The sequence below is a fragment of the Mustelus asterias genome, chromosome 4 (genome assembly GCF_964213995.1).
Source record: "Mustelus asterias chromosome 4, sMusAst1.hap1.1, whole genome shotgun sequence".
NCBI lineage: Eukaryota > Metazoa > Chordata > Chondrichthyes > Carcharhiniformes > Triakidae > Mustelus > Mustelus asterias.
This window is the reverse complement of record NC_135804.1, coordinates 22,256,851-22,275,187: the sequence shown is the minus strand read 5'-3', so window position 1 is coordinate 22,275,187 and position 18,337 is coordinate 22,256,851.

Below are 18,337 nucleotides of genomic sequence, written 5' to 3'. Positions count from 1 at the left end.
AAAGGGGAGAGCAGCCTAGGGTCATCTCGGACCATGGCGGCTTTACCTTTACCTTACCTCCACTCCAACTCATGCACTCTCCAAGCTATTGCTCCCCACGGGGAGCATTTACATCATGTTTTAAATCCCATCCAGAACATACAGAAGTTAATGATTATTAGGCAAGAATTTGATTGATCCTTCCTGAAATGGACACTAACCTAATGAACTCATGGGAGTGCAATGAAGGTATTCCAGGCTGATTCAGGGGATGGTGGGACCGATGTATGAGGGGAGATTGACTAGGTTAGGATTGTTTTCAATGGATTTCAGACAAATGAGGGGGGATAGGACATAGAACACAGAACATAGAACAGTACAGCACAGAACAGGCCCTTCGGCCCACGATGTTGTGCCGAGCTTTATCTGAAACCAAGATCAAGCTATCCCACTCCCTATCATCCTGGTGTGCTTCATGTGCCTATCCAATAACCGCTTAAATGTTCCTAAAGTGTCTGACTCCACTATCACTGCAGGCAGTCCATTCCACACCCCAACCACTCTCTGCGTAAAGAACCTACCTCTGATATCCTTCCTGTATCTCCCACCACGAACCCTATAGTTATGCCCCCTTGTAATAGCTCCATCCACCCGAGGAAATAGTCTTTGAACGTTCACTCTATCTATCCCCTTCATCATTTTATAAACCTCTATTAAGTCTCCCCTCAGCCTCCTCTGCTCCAGAGAGAACAGCCCTAGCTCCCTCAACCTTTCCTCATAAGACCTACCCTCCAAACCAGGCAGCATCCTGGTAAATCTCCTCTGCACTCTTTCCAGCGCTTCCACATCCTTCTTATAGTGAGGTGACCAGAACTGCACACAATATTCCAAATGTGGTCTCACCAAGGTCCTGTACAGTTGCAGCATATCCCCACGGCTCTTAAATTCCAACCCCCTGTTAATAAAAGCTAACACACTATAGGCCTTCTTCACAGCTCTATCCACTTGAGGATCTCATAGAGACTTATAAAATTCTAACAGGACTAGACAGGGTAGATGCAGGAAGGATGTTCCCAATGGTGGGGGTGTCCAGAACCAGGGGTCACAGTCTGAGGATACAGGGTAGACCATTTAGGATGGAGATGAGGAGACATTTCTTCACCCAAAGTGTGGTGAGCCTGTGGAATTCATTACCACAGGATGTACTTGATGCCAAAACATTGAATGTATTCAAGAGGTGGCTAGATGTAGCACTTGGGGTAAACAGGTTCAAAGGTTATGGGGAGAAAGCAGGATTAGGCTATTGAGTTGGACGATCAGCCATGATTGTGATGAATGGCGGAGCAGGCTCGAAGGGCTGAGTGGCCTCCTCCTGCTCCTATCTTCTATGTTTCTAGATCCTGAGAGATTCCTGGACCCCATTTGAAAATCTATGCAGGACAGGATCCCATGCTGTGACCAAGGGCTCAGATGATTGGAGCGGTTAACCCTGTCCTTTAGTTCATATGATCTGATATCTTGCCTGTTGCCCAAGTTGAAAAGAACCTGATAAAAATAAAGTACCTTTTTTTAAATTAGGAAATTATTGCATTTTGAAATGCATCTTTCACAATCTCAGGATCATTTAAAAGCATCTTACAACCAGTGACATACGTCTGAGATGCACATCCTTAATTCTCATTGGAAAAATACACATTTTCACAACTGATAACAAATGAGCAGAGTCTGTATTTTGCGTTCGGTCGCGAAGGTATGGCACAGACCACTTACATTTGCTGGCTGACTTCTTTGTGGAATTTATTCAACTTGAACATAACATTGTACCGCACCCCTACAATGCATGTGGGCTCTGTGTGAACTGGGCAAGTACTTCCTCAGTCAGATCAAAAAATCTTTACACAAGGGGGGATTTTAAAATGTCTGGGTGGGTTGGTGTCTATGAAGGCACCAGTATTGGAAAGCTAACAAGAATTCACCAACTTTTAATCTGAGCACATCAGTTAGTGCCTGGTCCTGAGATTTAAATATGTTAAACACAAAGTGACTGAGTTGTTAAAACCAAGATTTAACCCTGACCTCACGGATTCCATGGCTTCCTGGAACTTATCGAGTGCAATGAGTTGCAGAGACAGTGGAAATTGGCAGGCAAGAACAACTTTAAATTCTGAGCTGCCTCCTTGCCTAAATGAAAGTTTTTTTTTTCACACAGCTCTTTGGGGTGCCACGGTGGCACAGTGGTTAGCAGGTTAGCACAGCTCCAGGGACCCGGGTTCAATTCTGGCCTTGGGTCACTGTCTGTGTGGAGTTTGCACATTCTCCCCGTGTCTGCGTGGGTTTCCTCCGGGTGCTCCGGTTTCCTCCCACACTCCAAAGATGTGCAGGTTAGGTGGATTGGCTGTGCTAAATTTCTCCTTAGTGTCCCAAGGTATGTAGGTTAGATGGATTAGCAGGGTAAATATGTGGGGTTACGGGGATAAGGCCCAGGTGGGATTGTTGTTGGTGCAGACTCGATGAGCCGAATAGTCTCCTTCTGCACTGTAGGGATTCTATGATTCTATGAATTAGCCATGGGAAATGTAAGGGATTACAGGGATAGGACGGGGGAGAGGACCTGGGTAAAATACTCTGTCAGAGAGTAGGTGCAGACGCGATGGGCCAAATGGCCTCTTCTGCACTGTCAGGATTCTATTCTAAGATTCTATGACGTTTGTTGAGGCTGTGCCTTTACTGTTTTGGAGATGATTTCTTGGGCATTGGCAGTTATTTCTGCTACCTTGGAGTTTATTTATAAACCTGTGATCCATATTTCCCAACCGTCAGCCTTCATAATAGCCACTTTTGTAGGGCTCCTTGGTTCCACATTGGAGGTCCACGAAGAGCAATAACTGCAGCTGCAATGTCTTCTCCTTAACCACCTGCCGCTCCACACTGGAGGCAATGCCCCCAACACAGAGTCTACACACAGAGGATCAGTTTTCTGAACCGGATTGAACACCAGGCTCAGACCTTGCTGTCAGGGTGTTGCTGACATCTGCAGCCTCCTGGAGGAAGACCACCTCTCACGTGGACCAGGTGGAAAACATTACCAATGGCCATCAAGCTCAACTCCAGATCCTTCCAGGCACCTCTGGCGACATTTGTAGAATCTCACAGTCTGCTGCCTACATGTGCATCTCCTAAATGACCGATGCCATGTTTGCCAGGGCCGACGTTTCTGTGCACTTTGTTACTGCTGAGGGCTGGCATTATGGGAGGGCTGTCTGATTTGTTGCAGTGGCTGGTTTTCCCCAGGAACAGAGTGTCACAGACTGCACATATGACAATCAAGGCACCTTCAGAATACCTCAGAGTATTCATCAACCAAAACCGATGGATTAGCAGGTAAACTCCATCGGTGTTCAGGTGGTATGCACCCACCAATAGATTGTCATGGGTGCCCCTGAAAAATATCCAGTGAATTGCCATGATGCTGTCATCCTTCACCAGTGAAGTCTCCCACAGATAATCACACCTCCAAATAGATTCAGCTCTTTGGAGCCAAGAGCCATTCTATATGGACTTGGCCAATGACATCTGTGAGAAGCCAATGATGCTCAAGAAAGGGAGACCCAAAGAAATAAACTGTTATTGAGCAAGCCATTGGGTTGATGAAGAACCAGATCAGTGGATGGCTTTCATTATGCGTCATCTCAGGTATGGAGAATGATGGTCGCCTGGTGTGCCTTGCACAGCAGTGAGGACCAGAGCTCCAGGAGGAGGGAGATTTATGGTGCTGTGTATATCTGGAAGAGAAAGAGCCCAGTGTGATGAGGATACTTGTAGACACTCACTCAGCTACCAGTGTTCTGTAGAATGAATTCATTCAGACATGCTTCAGCTAATTAAACCCAGTGCAGCCAGCTGGCAGATCAACAGGGAATCCATTGGCCCTCCCGGTTCCCACCACAAGTCCCAGTGTCAACAATCCATCTCTCTCACAGACACCCATTGCTCCTCTTTTAGTCATCCTACTATACTTCAAATGCAACAGGCAGCAATGGGGATGATGGGAAAATAGGGATTTGAAATAATGGCCGCGATTCTCTCATCACGACCTGCAATGTTTCTGGCGGGTCGCGGTGGGAGATGCGCGTTGCCGGCATTGTACCGGGATTTGCGCATGCGCCGGGAACGCATGCGCATCTCCCAGAGCCGGCAAACACTCGCCGGTCAGACGAGGCTGGAAACCGGCGGGAAGACGGGTAAGTAATTTAAATATTTTAAAAATGTATTTTAAATATGTTTAGCAGGTCATTATCAGGAACTTTCAGGTCCTGATTGAATCTCCCACCCCACCAGGAGTACTTCATTCTGACGGGGTTTAGAGTAGCTCCCCATGTTCGAGGAACTAGCGGGAGACCTCGCTGGAATGAAGGGGGGACAATAGGGGTCGCCCAGGGGGTCAGGCGGTGGGAAGTGGTGCCCCCTGGGCATGGGCCCCCTGGCAATGTCAGCCTGTGCCCCCTGGCACTGCCCAAGGGACAAATTACCCATGTCCATGGGACACCTTGGCACTGCCCACCAGGCATCGGGCAGTGCCAAAGGGACAGGGCCTATTGTGGATGGGGCCCAGGGGTGATTGGTGGGGTTGGGGGGGTCCCACTGCCACTCTGCAGATCGGATTAGTCTGGGATGGAGGGAGACCAGTGATCGGGGTGGGCTGGTGGGGGGGGGGGGGGGGTGGTCTGCCAGGGGCGTCTGACCCCAGGGGGCTGCGATCGGGCCGTGGTGGGGGGGTGAGGCTGGAGGGGCAGCACTGCAGTGGTCCCGGGCTGGCCAGTGAGTGGGCTGGCCAGCAAACGGGGAGTCTGACAGATCGGGACCATTGCGCATGTGCAAAGTTCCAGAACTGTCAGACTCCGGCGTGAATAGGCCCCCGGATCCAGGGGATGACTGGGACCTCTGCAGTGCGGAGATTCAGGTGAGAAGCTGAACTGACAAAACAGTCAGGATTTAGAACAGTTTTCCCGCCAATTCAGCACTTTTGGGAGAATCGCGGCCTGTGTTTGTGGCTCATAAACACTGTTCCATGTATAAGGGTAGCAGTCAGACTTCTTCAGTGTCTGTTTCTGTGAGAGGCTTTGTTGAATGACTCTTAAGATGTCTGCCTTCAGAGGCACCCTCATTGAATAGTTTCATGACAATGGAAAACTAGATATGTCAGTCAAACTAGTTGTATTTCAAAACCCAGCATCCCCCTTTTCATATTGAACTAAAGATAGAGCCATCCCCTTTTTCCTTATGAACAAAAGACATTTGCATGTACGATTCTGTGTGACTTTGAGTTACCCAAATTACCCACTATATGCTCACTGTTCTCTTGCATTAACAACTGTTTGTTCCACTGGTCAGTCGCTGCACATACATTGCATACACAGTCTTTAAATGGTGCAGATTCTCTTAATGGTCCATGTGCGCATTTATGATGGCTGCATGTCTGGGTGATGTTCTTTGTCTGGAATGTGTCGTTTGCATGGCATTTGTTGCCTTGGAGACTTATGTTGTTGGTCAATTGCAAATCTCTCTCCAAACGTGTGCAGTGGCTGACAGAACCTCACCCACTTCCTGCTGCTGGTCTCGAGGAATCCTCTTTGTTGATGGGCACCAAAACTCAGCATGTGTGTGCAGCTGAGCGGTGCTCGGTGATAAATGGCAGGTATCATTCATGCCACACAAGTGCCATCCAATGAATATCTCCAACCAGAGAGTATCCAACCACTTCCCCTTGACATTCAATGACATTGCCATGACTGAATCGCTCAGTATAAACATTTTGGGAGTTACCATTGAATCAGGAATTGAACTGGACTAGCCATACAAATACTGTGGCCACAAGAGAAGGTCAGAATGTAGGAATTCTGCAGAGAGAAACTTACTTTCTGACTCCTCAAAGCCTGCCCATCACCTGCAAGGCACAAGTCAGCAATGTGATGGGATACTCTTCATTTTCCTGGAGGAGTATAACTCCAACAACATTCAAAACCATCCAGGACAATGAAACCCCCTTGATTGACATCCGATCCACCACCTTCACCATCCACTTCCTCCACTATTGATGCACAGTGGCAGCAGTTTGTGCCACATACAAGATGCAGTGTAGCAACTCAGCAAGGCTCCTTTGATATCATCTTTCAGACCTATGACTTCTACCACCGAGAAGGACAAAGATACACCATCACTTGCAAACTCCCCCCCAAGTCACACCATCCTGATTTGGAACAATGTTGCCCTTCCTTCACTGTTGCTGGGTCAAAAATCTTGAGACTCCTTTACAGCTCTGTGGGTGTTCTTACACCAGATGGACTACGTCAATGCAAGAAGGCAGCTCACCTTCTTATGGGAAGTTAGGAATGGGCAATAAAAATGCTGGCCAAGCCAGCAATGCCCCCCTTATGAAGAAATCAATAAAAAAGACCAGAGATGGCGCGATAAGGGTGTTCCACTTGAATGTGCCTTGACATGCACCTTTTCTGCCTTGATCAGGTCATTGAACCTCTTGCAACATTGTATCCGGGAGCAAGGAACCTGCTGCTGATCCTTACGACCAGTTTGAGCACATCTGCTTGTTCTCCGAGGCTCCCTTCTTCCTCCTATCTATGATGGAGGGATTCTTCCACCAGAAACTTAAACTCCACACCATGATGTCCAGGGATGCGTCTGAGAAGCCTTTCCACATTGACACTCTCTTGAGTTCCTGATTCTGTTATGACACTTTGATACGACTTCAACCCTGATTTCCACATGGTTCCTTTAAATAGTGGAGCTGAACCAGACTGCTCTGTGCCACCGCCATGCCTGTCTGCTCTAATTGGAGAGCAAACCCATGAGGTCAGGTGCACATGCTGCGGCTGTGTTATAAAACCATGTTAAATCACGCTCCATGTACATTCAGGTTCCCGAGCTATTACTGACCTCCTGCTTTGCGAAGGGGGCTGACAGTTAATCATCAGTCTCCAGAGTCTAAACCAGATTGTTCGAGTTAGAATATCCAATACCAAATTATGTACAATATGAAGTAAAAAGTGTGAAAGTAAGGCAGGTTTAAGAGAGAAAGAGGCAAAAGGGAAAAACAAAAAAGCAATTAAAAAAAGGACCATAAGATATAGGAGCAGAATTAGGCCATTCGGCCCATCAAGTCTGCTCTGTCATTCAATCATGGCTGATAAATTTCTCAATGCCATTCTCCAGCCTTTTCCCTGGAACCTTTGATCCTCTTACCAATCAAGAACCCATCTATCTCTGTCTTAAATATACTCAATGACCTGGCCTCCACAGCCTTCTGTGGCAACGAATCCCACAGATTCACCACCCTCTGACTGAAGAAATTCCTCCTCATTTCAGTTTTAATAAAACCATAAGACATTGGAGCAGAATAAAAAACCCAAAATAAAAATCTGAAGGAATGAGGCTCCATACTTGCAAAAGTAAATTTTCAGTGTCAGAAAGTTTGTTTGGCATAAATAAGGCTGATCATGCTGTTAAAAATTCACTTATAGTTGAATGGACCAACCTTAACTTTTACTGACATACTTAATGGGTATTTAGTAAGTGCTGAAAATTCATGCCTTTCAATGTATTTGAACTCAGAATCCCTCGACAAGATATCATTGTAGTGTCACTTCCAGAGGAGGGGGTGGGGGGGGGGGGGGGGGGGCTGCATTTACTCCTTAATAACGTTGAGTGCTGATATGCCTGTTTATCCTGCCAGAAAATCCAGGCTCTAATAAATAAACGCTGCGTCATTACGTATTAACAACATAATTCACAAAAAAAACCAAAGTCCTGCTTAGCTTGTATCAATATTGGGTGGCCCTTCATAACCTGTCACTGGTTAGTTATATATTGTGTGGAGGAGGAAGAGGTGAAAGCAGTGAAGGATATCAACATACTTGAGAGAGGACTCGCCAGAAAATAAATTGTCACTATTTTAATCATCAGCAAATTGACATATTTATAGTTCTTTTATCCTTGGAATGCTCCTTATGTTTTTTGTACCTACAGTGAAATGTATCACACTTGTGACCTTGTCGTGGATTCTGTCCCAAAATGTGAGACTTCAAACTAAAAACAAATTAATTTGCTTCCTTTTAGCATCGAGGAGGCCACCATCACAAACCAAATCCCAATCTATTGTTGACTGGTTAAAAAAAAAGTGCTGTGAGAATTTATATGAATTTTTGCACCCTGGTGTGACCTTTAGTTAGCTTCTTTCATTATCACTTATTATTACTGATGGTATTATTGCAACTTGTTAGGAGCACAATTCTATTTAAAACTGCCAAAAGGTGCAATTGAAGGTTACTGGACAATTATAGTACAAAGCTGCTAATATATATTTGTCAGGAGAAAAAGCACGGAGGAATGACTCCATTTGAATTAATGCAGCAAGTGTAACGTACATAACATATATACAAAATACAATGGCACAATCTGTGTTGTAACAAATTTAACTCTAATTCTTTTCCTGAAATACAATGGCCAAAGTTCAGAAATACTTCGTTGGCTGCAAAGTGCTTTGAGCTGTCTGGTGGTCATGAAAGGTGTTATGTAAATACAAGTCTTTTTTTTATTATTACCCATGTGTTCAAATTAATTCATACATGTAAACATAGACTGATAATTGACTCTCTTAGCAAGAGATAAATAAATTTCACACCAGATGTTCCACGATGCCAGTGGGGAAGCATACCAGTGCAGATGGACCTTCCAGATTCAGTGTCCTGGAGTACGTAGTATTTTTTTTATTTATTAATATCACAAGTAGGCTTACATGAACACTGCAATGAAGTTACTGTGAAAATCCCCTAGTCGCCACACTCTGGCGCCTGTTCGGGTTCACCGAGGAAGAATTTAGCATGGCCAATGCACCAAACCAGCACAGTTTTTGGACTGTGGACCTGGAGGAAACCCACACAGACAGGGGGAGAACATACAGACTCCGCACAGACAGTGACCCAAGCGGGAATCAAACCTGGATCCCTGGCGCTGTGTGGCAGCAGTGCTAACCACTGTGCCATCGTGGCAGAACCTTTAGGAGCATTGACGTACAGATGGATCTGGGTGTACATATCCACGGATCCCTGAAAGTGGCAACACAGTTGGATAAGGTGGTCAAGAAGGCACACAGCATGCTTATCTTCATCGGCCGGGGCATTGAGTATAAAAGTTGGCAAGTTATGTTACAGCTGTATAAAACCTTAATTCGGCCACATTTGAAATATTGCGTGCAGTTCTGGTCGCCGCACTATCAGAGAGACATGGATACTTTGGAGAGGGTACACAGAAGGTTTACCAGGATATTGCTTGGTCTGGAGAGTTTTGGATATGAGGGGAGGTTGGATAAACGCAGATTGTTGTCACTGGAAAGACGGAGGCTGAGGGGCGACCTGATAGAAGTCTACAAAATTATGAGAGGCATAGATAGGGTGGATAGTCAGAAGCTTTTTCCCAGGGTGGAAGGGTCAACTACAAGAGGGCGCAGGTTTAAGGTGAGAGGTGGTAAGTTGAGGGGAGATGTGCGAGGAAAGTGTTTCACACAGAGGGTGGTGAGTACATGGAATGCACTGCCGGTGGAGGTGGTGGAAGCAGACACATTAGCAATGTTCAAGGGACATCTTTAGAGATACATGAACAGGATTTGAACAGAGGGATAAAAACTGTATCGGCGCAGACTTGGTGGGCCGAAGGGCCTGTTCCTATGCTGCATTGTTCTTTGTTCTTTATCCATTTTCCAGCTTCAGAATGTTCTTGAAGATCCATCTTAATTTTCAGGAGGACCATCTTCTGGTCTTAGAATGCTCCCAGAGATCTGTCTTCAGTTACAGGCAGTCGACCCTCTTTCTTCAAGAGTGGGTCAGTGATGTTGGGCGCCTATTCAACATGGTGCCTGGACATGATGGTGGACTACAAGCAATCCAGGCCTGCTCCATCACGGAATGTGGCGCAAAACACCCAGATGCATAATTAATAAGGTCAGGGCCAGATGACCAGATGTGTTTTCCCGCTGAACTCCACAGAAGGGGAATAGAGGCTCAGGGACGTCTGATTGCTTTTTGGAGGGCTGGCAAAAGAATTTTTATTGCGCCAGTGGAAATGGAAAGCATTGAAAATACTCAGCACATCTGTCGGCATCTGTGCAGAGAGAGGCAATTGTCAGTGACTCTTCGTCAGGACTAATGCAGATCGTGGACCTGAAGAATTGACTCTGTTTCTCGCTCCACAGATGCTGAATATTTCTGATATTTTCTGTTTAGATTTCTGATTTCCACCATCTGCAGTACTTTGCTCTCCCAGTATATGCTGGGAATTTGGGTGATTTGCTTCAATTTAAAGTGAAAAACTATTTATCACCCAGTGTAATTTTTCTATTGACAAAGCCCAGTTGCGTGGACAGATTGTCGGTGAATAGATGCTAATTTACTGGAGGATTTGGCCCTTTTGAAACTTGAAAGTGAAACCAGAAGTCACGCCCCAACAGAATATGTCCGCGTTAGTTCAAGATATTCTCGCTTATACATGGGATTGTTGTTTGCAGCGCAGGTGAGGTTTAAATCTTTTGGATGTTGCTGTCCACATATTGCATAAGGCCAGGTTCAAAGAAGTGAAGCTGATTGCATAAGACGAATGACCAAGTTGTGTGTCATTGCCTGACAAAGCCATGATAGTAAACTGCATCATACTGAAACCTTCACTTTAAATGGGCTTTATAAATAGAGGCTTAAGAGTACAAAAGGCAAGATGTTTTGCTGCGCCTATATAAAACTGACTTTCGTTCCCAATTCTGGGCACCAGAGTTGCAAATTATTAAATTGTGCGACTTCATAGAATTAGAATTCCCATCATGCAGAAGGAGGCCATTCGGCCCATCTAGTCTGCACTGACTCTCCGACAGAGCATCTTACTCAGGCCCACCCCCTGCCCTCTCCCCGTAACCCCATGTATTCACCCTGGCTTATCCTCCTAGCCTACGTATCTTGGAACACTAAGGGGCAATTTAACATGGCCAATCCACCTTAGCTACACATCTTTGGACTGTGGGAGGAAACCAGAGCACCCGGAGGGAGACCACGCAGACACGGGAGAATTTGCAAACTCCACACAGACAGTGACCCAAGTCCAGAATTGAACCCAGGTCCCTGGCGCTGTGAGGCAGTAGTGCTAGTCACTGTGCCACTGTGCCACCCGACTTGACTCCCAAGTTCAAATTTATATGTATAGTGAACAACACTAATCCCAGTACCATTTCCGATAGATCACCACTTCCCACCTTTTGCCAGTCTGAGTAACTACCTTTAATTCTCATTCCCAGTTTGTGTTTCATTATCAGCTTGCCATCCATTCTGCTATTTATTCCCTAACTCCATATGTTCTGACCTCAGTCATAAAGTCTATTATGCGAGACCTTGACAAAAGTCCTTTGAAAGACTAAATGTATACATCCACTACTTTATGCTTTCCTATTCTGTCACTTTCTCAAAGAATTCAATAAGGTTGGAAAGCATTATTATATTTTCAGTTTCTAGATGTTTTTCTATTTATCTTTGAGCATGGTTTGCATTATTCTTCCTACCACTGATATTAACGTCTGCAGTGGTCTGGCGTTATTCTATTGACCTTTTCAAATATACGAATCACAATAGCTGGCCACCAGTCCTTGAGCAGTATTCCCTCATTGTCATATACGCAGACAAAATATAACACTGATGAAAGGTCCCAAAAGTCAGAGCCACACATCATAACTGGAGCAGAAGATATAGCTGGTAATTGATTTCAAAGAATCAGAAGTTTACAACACTACCAAAGCCATTCTGTCCATTGAACCTGTGTTATCTATCCAAAGCAGTTATTGACTTAGTTCCCAATTTGTATTTCAGAAAATATCAATTTCCTTTTTAAATGCTATTATGGATTTTATTTCCACCGCTGTGTCTGGAATCCCACACTCTAACAACTTGCTACCCAAAACAATTCTTAACCATTCAGTTTATTGTTCTGGTCTGAGTAAATACAGAAATATGCAGAAAGACTTCAAAACTCGGGACTATTTTTATTCGTACAATGGAAGTTAAGGGGTAGTTTGATATAAATGTTGAACATTATGGAGAAATGGAATTGGGTAGCTCGAAATCTTTCACCTCTGGTATCACCTTAGGGAATCTCTTCTCTACCCTTACAATAGCCTGGAGATTCTTCCTCAAGCAATTTTGTTCCCTGCATTAAGCACGAACCACATGTGACTAATTAGGAAACCAGATGTGGCTAATTATGCTTCTGATTAGTAAATAAAATATGACTAATGGACAAAATCTTTGGGCATGTGATCTCAAGACTTGTTTTTGCATGGTCCCTGTACTTTAACATTCGTATGTGTCATTAAAATGGCAAATGCAAATTTGAGCATGTGGATATTTTTGAATTACTTCCTTAGCTACTGAATGCTGGTAGATATGTGTTAAGTAAATAGAAACATTCAGCACAATTAGGAGAGTGTGGGTATTACGATTTCTATTACAATTAGTACATGTGGTTAAAACGATGGGTGGAATATTCATTTTTTGAGACGAAATCCCTTGGAGGAGTAGGAACACGTCGTGTTTCCCGCTGAGGAGGTGGGCAGGAAAACACGTCAAATCATCCAGCCCTGACCTCGTTAATTATGCACCTGGGTGTTTCATGCCACATTCCGTGACAGGGCAGGCCAGGACGGTGCGTAGTCTGCCATTGTGTCTGGGTGCTATATTGAAAAGGAACTCAACATCACTTCCCACTGTTGAAGAAAGAATGTGGACTGATGGAAAATTAAGATTGATCTCCAAGTGCACTCTGAAAATGGACCTCTTGAAAACAAAGATGGATCGCCAGGAACATTCTGAGGCTGGAAGATGGACTCCCTCCAGGACACCGTGTCTGGTAGGTCCACCTGCAGAAGCCCCCCTGACCCACTGCTGTGGTGTTGCTGATCTCCAGAGGAAGCCCCAGGCATTGTTCAGCTGAGTCCTGACATCTGCATGCCACTTTGTTCCAACTGTCATATTTCCCTGTGTTTGGGGGGGGAAGGGCCTTCATCTGCAACTCATTAGTGGGATGCAAATGTGATTCATTTCTGCCATGACAAGCACCAGTGGGAGATCCTGCTATAAATTAATGCTGACGTGAAACCGATTTTTGGGTTTCCCGCCATATTCTCGCCCCACAATGCTTGCCATCAAACCCATCGGCAGGGGGTTGGGAAAACTCTGCCCAGTGCCTCTGTAATCATCTCTGCACATACTTGGTAGTTTCTATTGGACAAAACTGTGCTAAATTAATGGCCGAACATTGTGACAATACCTTCTGAAGAGCTGTATTAAGGCAAAAATGCACATTTGTTTAGTTTTTAGATCAACAGAACTTAGCCACAGTAGCATCTTTCATATTTCCCACATTGTTTAGATTTTTGCATATTAATTAGTAATGTCTCAGCCTCTCTTCATAAAATCCTACAGTGCAGAAGGAGGCTATGCGGACCATCAAGTCTGCACCGACCATAATCTCACCCAAACCCTATTCCCATAACCCCATGCATTTACCCTAGCTAGTTCCCCTGACACAAGGGTCAATTTAACATGGCCAAATCCACCTAACCCACACATCTTCGGACTGTGGGAGGAAACCGGAGCACTTGGAGGAAACCCACGCAGACACGGAGAGAATGTGCAAACTCCACACAGATAGTGACCCAAGCCGGGGATCGAACCAGGGTCCCTGGTGCTGTGAGGCAGCAGTGCTAACCACTGTGCTACCGTGCCGCCCTATGAAGCCATAAGCCACTTGCTTCATTTGTCATTCACTCCAGTTCAGTCAGTTTACAGCGACCTGACAATTATATCTACTTTCTTTATTCTGAGTTGCACCTGATGGTCTATTGCGTCTACATGGGGCAGAATTATAATTAAATCACTATTAGGGATAGCTGATAACTATGCACCAGACCACAGTTCTGAACAATTGCTGATCTAAAATATAGCCACTGGATCTTCATTGTATAAATGTTGACAATCACATCTTCCTTCAAAGAAAATGCCCTGAGCAGAAATTTAGGATTTGCATCAACATTTTTTGTTTTTGAAAATTTGAAGTCACGACAGAAGGTGCAAACCACTGATAAACCAGGGAAATTAATAAAAGTAGGAACTAGATCATGGGACTACAATTCGGTAAAAGTATTAACAAGGATATAATTCATACTTAGCAAGATTCAACACACCAGCCTAACAGACAGTAACACATGACAAAATAGTAGCTTGAAAGATTTCATGATTTCATCTAAAAGCCAGCCAATTTACTGCAATTTTATGGTCATCTCCACTGAGATCACTTGCCTCCTGGGGATTAACTTTTTAACTGCCTGAGTTTTTGAAGTTTAATATTTAAATGTTGCTTCATCCTTGGCAACTCAGTACTTGCAGAATCAGCTGCATAGTTTCAGCTGATTTAATCTCCTGATTATTTTGGTCTCCAATATTAAACAAACCTTCCTACTTGTTTCCTTCATTTAATTATTGCCATTAAAGGGGATCTTTGCCACTGGAAAGCCAACAATATGTTTGTAACTTATGTTCTGCAATAAAAACAAACGACTTGCACTTGCATTGTACCCCATGTCATGTCTTAGGAATGTCCCGAAGTGCTTCGCATACAACAAATTAGTTTTAAGTGCAGCAGCTATCTTGGCAAACCTTATACATAATATATTCCAGCAAAGATACAATGAATGCCCTGTTCATATCGAAGGAGTGAATGTTGGCCAGGCTACCAGAAAGGAGAGTGTGCAGAATATAGTGTTACAGTTACAGATATGGTGGTTTTCTTCCTCCTCAACAACAGAACGGGCAGATTCAATGACTCATCTGAAAAGCAACACTTTGATGATGCAGCGTTCACTTCGACCCAAGGGTCAATTGGAAATGCGTGCTTTGGATTTGAACCCAAAACTTTCTGACGCAGGAATAAGGGCAAATGAGCCAAAACATGATTATGCTGTAAAAACATAGCTCTACTAGTGGTAGATGAGCTGATCATCAGATAAATCTCCCCAAAAAAGGCAACCATAAAAAGCATCCTTTCAGGATGTATCACAGTTTGGTGTGGCTCCTACTCTGATCAAGACCACAAGAAACCACAAAGGGTTGTGAACGAAGCCCAGTCCATCACACAAACCAGCCCCCCGATCCGTTGACTCCGTCTACACTTCCTGCTTCCTCAGAAAAGTAGCCAGCATAATCAAGGACCACACGTAGGCCAACTCACTCTCTTCCACCTTCTCCCATTGGGAAAAAGATACAAAAGTCTAAGATCACTTACCAACCGACTCAAGAACACTTCTTCCCTTCTGCCATCAGACCTTTGAATGGACCTACCATATATTAAGCTGATTTTTCTTTATACCATAACTGTAACTGTAACACTATATTCTGCACACTCTTCTTTCCTTCTCCCCTATGCAGTCTATGAATGGTATGCTTTGTCTGCATAGTGCACAAAAAACAATACTTTTCATTGGATCCCAATACATGTGACAATAATAAATCAAATCAAATCGGTGGCAAGGTGGCACAGTGGTTAGCACTGCTGCCTCACAGTGTCAGGGATCCAGGTTCGAATTCTAGCTTGGGTCACTGTCTGTGTGGAGTTTGCATATTCTCCCTATGTCTGCATGGGTTTCCTCCAGGTGCTCCAGCTTCCTCCTACAATCTGAAGGATGTGCTGGTTAGGTGCATCGACATGAACAGGTGCTGGAGTGTGGCGGCGATAGGAATTTCACAGTAACTTCATTGCAGTGTTAATGTAAGCCTTATTTGTGATTAATAAATAAATTTTATATGCAAAGAGGATCTCGAACAAAGCTTTTGCATCTGATTGTGTGTTGTCTCACCAATTTCCCCCATTCTCTCTATGCTGACTTCTTGCTTGCCCAAGTGGGTGTTATTCACATATGAGTCATGACAGTGCAGGCCAGAGATTACAGGACTGTCAGGACCACAGCTGAATGCTATCCTGTCCAAAGCCAGTGGAGGTCAATAGATAGTGATCAAAGCTAGGCAGCCTGGCCAATAATATATAACCTAGGTTAACACTTTGGCGCAATTGCTTAAGCATAACATACTTTCAATTTGAGATCAATTAATGCAGCAGGCATTGGAGATTGATTCTGGGACCTTCTAGGTTTGCGTAGCCAAGTTAATCACTTTGGAAACTCATTCGTGCCCACTTGCAGGGTTCTTTGCATCAGAGAAAGCCAAACAGATTAGTCTTTGTGACTGAAAGTTAGTGCATGCTGGAAAGTCCTGCAGTTACTTGCACATCTGAAGAAGCCAATATGAATTCACTCTAGTTGAGAAAATAAGCTTTGTTGCCAAACAGGAAGACAAAAAGGATAATAACATCAAAGAGCAATTTCTGATCTGCCAGAATTTAAACATCTGTAATGATAAAATCCTTACGTTTTAATTGCAGGTGTATTTAGGTATTTCCTGAATATTGATATAAGTATTGATAGCGAAGGACTGTATTGATTCAGAAATCCAACCAGTAGCTTTTAAGAAATTAATGTTTTGTGCGTATTTGCAGAGTTTTCAAAGGATGCTGATAAATACAATTTCAGCAAAGCAGCAACTGAATGTGTTTAAAATTATGCAGAGGTAGGAAGGCTTTTCTTTTATATATGAGGCAAATCAAATATATTGTGTGACTTGATTTATCCGGTTGCTGTAGATGGGAAAAGTAAATCCAGGGGTGGACGACCAATAATTTTGGACTTGTGTGAAGCACCGGTGCATCGTTACTTGAACAAGTGCGTTCATTTCTGGTCATTGTCGTGCTGTGGGGAAGGTGCAAAATATTTAAATTGGCAGAAAGGACAGCTGTAGGTGCATGATGTGGGGGTCGGTCACATACCACTACAGTGCTGCCCACATTGCAGTTGGTATGGGAACCAGGCCTCAATAGGCCCCAAATTAAATGAATTGGCTGATAATTTGTTCCCCGTTGTTGGTGGGCAACTGATCGAACTCTGAAGCAGGCTCCTGCTCTGACCAAGATTGCAAGAAACTACAAAGCACAGTACAATCCATCACACAAACCAGCCTCCCATCCATTGACTCCATCTACACATCCCTCTGCCTCGGAAAAGCAGCCAGCATAATTGAGGACCCCACGCCAGACATACTCTCTTCCACCATCTTCAGTCGGGAAAAGATACAAAAGTCTGAGATTACGTACTGACCGACTCAAGAGCAGCTTCTTCTCTGCTGCCATCAGACTTTTGAATGGATCTACCATACATTAAGTTGATCTTTCTCTACACCCTAGCTATGACTGTAGCACTATATTCTGCACTCTCTCCTTTCCTTCTCTCTGTGTGCTCTATGAACAATATGCTTTGTCTGTATAGTGCAAAGGAAACAATACCTTTCACTATAACCCAACTCAAATCAAATTGAATTTTAAAAATTACTTGGATCAGCACTGTGGAGGGATCTTAACATGAGAGCTGTTGGCGCCAACTTACGAGTCTGCTTATCTCCGTCCTGAATGTCAATTTCAATGGAAAATACAGTGTGAAACTGGTGGAAGCAGTAAGCATGGGTCATAAACTTAGGGCCAAATTATTCAAGCTCTAACTCTCACCTTTTGGTCATTTTATCTCTCCTGCTGTAACCCTATTGTCATTTGTTCATTCCGCCACCTTGCTTAAAAGCTATTCCATTTGTAAGCATTCCCAGTTCTGATGAAGGGTTATTGATCTGAAACGTTGACCTGCATTTTCATCACTGAGACAGGTAGTTGGAGTTGGGAAAATTCACGGCTTGGCCTGCCACCTCTGGGGAAAGTGCCTGAAAAGGCAGGATCTTCATTGCTGGGGTGCAGTGGGGAGAGTATGCGTGGGGCAAGAATGGCCAGCCAAACCAGGAAAGAGGTTGAAAGCAGCCACAGGGCTGCTGGGTGCTAAGGTGGGCTATTTAAGTGGTCTGCCTCAGTGCTGTGGGATTTATTCCCAGTTGAAATAAAAATGGAAAGGACGTCACAACCTCACCTTGAAGCACTCTCCATGCATGCCATCTCATGCATTCATAATAAGACCTGGCCTAGAGCCCTGGCATCCACTCCCCTTGTTGAAGCAACTAGGCCCAAGGATAACATTGTTTGATTGACAGCTCTGGCTCTCTGATCTTTGCTGTCAATTTCACAATTTTTATTGACAAAAAGCTAAGTGATTTCAAGGGCTTGTGATTTCTGTTATGACTTTAAATGGTCTAGATGTGTTGAATGGACTGTAGTG